At 65.8% G+C, this 2871-nt stretch overlaps 1 long non-coding RNA gene across 2 annotated transcripts in view; it reads left to right on the top strand.

The window, feature by feature from the left end:
• LOC102751978 overlaps positions 1-2871 on the top strand; it is a 7430-nt gene that overhangs the window by 1962 nt on the left and 2597 nt on the right. The window contains exons 3-4 of one of the 2 annotated variants that reach the window (XR_435566.2): positions 8-57; positions 559-599. This is a non-coding gene — a long non-coding RNA (uncharacterized LOC102751978). Of the gene's footprint in view, positions 1-7; positions 58-555; positions 600-2871 lie in introns of both variants that reach the window. The other variant, XR_435565.2, reaches the window with a different exon arrangement.

Here is a 2871-nt window from a genome sequence, read left to right as displayed (position 1 = left end):
CCTGCAGGGCCCCGGGACACGAGGAGGCCCAGGCGGAGAACCTCATCACTGCGAATGGTATGTCCCGGCCGCCTGCCCGTCCCTCCCCCCGACCCCCGACAGGCCCCTCCCGATGGCTGTGTGCGGTGTCTGCTCGGTGTCAGGCATGGCACAGCGTGTCACAGCCCCCGTCTCATGGCATGTGCCCACGGCCCGTGAGGCAGGCATCTCCGTCCAACACGAGGAGGCCCAGGCGGAGAACCTCATCACTGCGAATGGTATGTCCCGGCCGCCTGCCCGTCCCTCCCCCCGACCCCCGACAGGCCCCTCCCGATGGCTGTGTGCGGTGTCTGCTCGGTGTCAGGCATGGCACAGCGTGTCACAGCCCCCGTCTCATGGCATGTGCCCACGGCCCGTGAGGCAGGCATCTCCGTCCAACGTTCAGGAATGTGCCCTGTGCCCGGCCTGTGTGATCCGGAGTCCCACCCCAGGCACCTCTGCCCTGTGGGTCGGCTCCCCCAGCAGGGGCTGCTGGGGAGAGGGGCCGGTCCGATGGTCCGTCTGTTTCCTTCCCAGCAGCAGAGCCTCAGAAAGCGGAGAACTGAGGGGCCCTTGCGGAGGTAAGGCGCCATCTGCCGGGCCCTCTGTCCTTGGCGGGGAGGGGTGGGCTGGCTGTTGCACAGGCACCGTGTTTATTGTGAGCAGTGCTCTCTGGAGGCTCGTGTCTGAAAGGAGGCAAGACAGACGGACACAGCCCAGGGGTCGCGTTAATCAGGCTCCGCCCGAGCTGCCACGTGGGCCTGGCTTGGGAGAGGACTCGTTAGCGAAATGCTTCTGGTATCAGGTGGCAGGAAGATAGCGGCTCAGAGACGACTCAGAAGTTGGGCCATTTTTTATAAATAGCAGTTTATTATGAAACTTTCCAACCCTGCACGAGAGTCAGGAGAGTAACCCAGCCGCGGCGGTGAGGCCACAGTTCGATTCCCGGGCAGGGCACACGCCCAGGTTTCGGGCTTGATCCCCAGTGTGGGGCGTGCAGGAGGCGGCCGATCCATGATTCTCTCTCAACATTCATGTTTCTACCTCTCTCCTTCTCCCTTCCTCTTTGAAGTCCACAAAAATCTATTTTTAAAAAGTCAGAGGAATAATAGTCTATGCCACCCCCTGCACCCCAGCACTGCCTGCACCCCTGCACCCAGCACTGCCAGCACCCCCTGTACCCCCTCCACCCCCTCTAGCTCCTGCACCCCCAGCACTGCCTGCACCCCCAGCACTGCCTGCACCCCCAGCACTCCCTGCACCCCTACACCCCCAGCACTGCCTGCACCCCCAGCACTCCCTGCACCCCTACACCCCCAGCACTGCCTGCACCCCCAGCACTCCCTGCACCCCTACACCCCCAGCACTGCCTGCACCCCCAGCACTCCCTGCACCCCTACACCCCCAGCACTGCCTGCACCCCCAGCACTCCCTGCACCCCTACACCCCCAGCACTGCCTGCACCCCCAGCACTCCCTGCACCCCTACACCCCCAGCACTGCCTGCACCCCCAGCACTCCCTGCACCCCTACACCCCCAGCACTGCCTGCACCCCCAGCACTCCCTGCACCCCTACACCCCCAGCACTGCCTGCACCCCCAGCACTCCCTGCACCCCTACACCCCCAGCACTGCCTGCACCCCCAGCACTCCCTGCACCCCTACACCCCCAGCACTGCCTGCACCCCCAGCACTCCCTGCACCCCTACACCCCCAGCACTGCCTGCACCCCCAGCACTCCCTGCACCCCTACACCCCCAGCACTGCCTGCACCCCCAGCACTCCCTGCACCCCTACACCCCCAGCACTGCCTGCACCCCCAGCACTCCCTGCACCCCTACACCCCCAGCACTGCCTGCACCCCCAGCACTCCCTGCACCCCTACACCCCCAGCACTGCCTGCACCCCCAGCACTCCCTGCACCCCTACACCCCCAGCACTGCCTGCACCCCCAGCACTCCCTGCACCCCTACACCCCCAGCACTGCCTGCACCCCCAGCACTCCCTGCACCCCTACACCCCCAGCACTGCCTGCACCCCCAGCACTCCCTGCACCCCTACACCCCCAGCACTGCCTGCACCCCCAGCACTCCCTGCACCCCTACACCCCCAGCACTGCCTGCACCCCCAGCACTCCCTGCACCCCTACACCCCCAGCACTGCCTGCACCCCCAGCACTCCCTGCACCCCTACACCCCCAGCACTGCCTGCACCCCCAGCACTCCCTGCACCCCTACACCCCCAGCACTGCCTGCACCCCCAGCACTCCCTGCACCCCTACACCCCCAGCACTGCCTGCACCCCCAGCACTCCCTGCACCCCTACACCCCCAGCACTGCCTGCACCCCCAGCACTCCCTGCACCCCTACACCCCCAGCACTGCCTGCACCCCCAGCACTCCCTGCACCCCTACACCCCCAGCACTGCCTGCACCCCCAGCACTCCCTGCACCCCTACACCCCCAGCACTGCCTGCACCCCCTGTACTCCCTGCACCCCCTGCACCCCCAGCACTCCAGTGTCGTCAGGGCTCAGTGTGTAGGGTACTGTCTGCAGTGTCCTTCCCATTGTCCATTGTCGGGAGCAGGGCAGCAATACCTGCTCAATGCCTCCCGTTTTCACATGCCGCCCGCACCCTCAGGAGCCACAGGAGCCGAACAGCGCAGCTCCCCCCACTCAGGTGACCAAGCTGAGGTCAGGGAGGCCAGAGGGCTATGAGTGACCGTGGAGCCTGAACCCAGGCCTTGGATTTAGTGCCAGTATCCATCCCCCATCAGCTCACTTCGCCTTTTCTTCCTCTCCCCCTCCTCCTCCTCCTCCTCCTCCTCCTCCTCCTCCTCCTTTTTTTCTTTTAT

The sequence above is a fragment of the Myotis davidii genome, unplaced genomic scaffold, assembly GCF_000327345.1.
Source record: "Myotis davidii unplaced genomic scaffold, ASM32734v1 scaffold97, whole genome shotgun sequence".
NCBI lineage: Eukaryota > Metazoa > Chordata > Mammalia > Chiroptera > Vespertilionidae > Myotis > Myotis davidii.
Note: the sequence above shows the minus strand (reverse complement) of the source record. Positions and strands in the feature narration are given on the sequence as shown.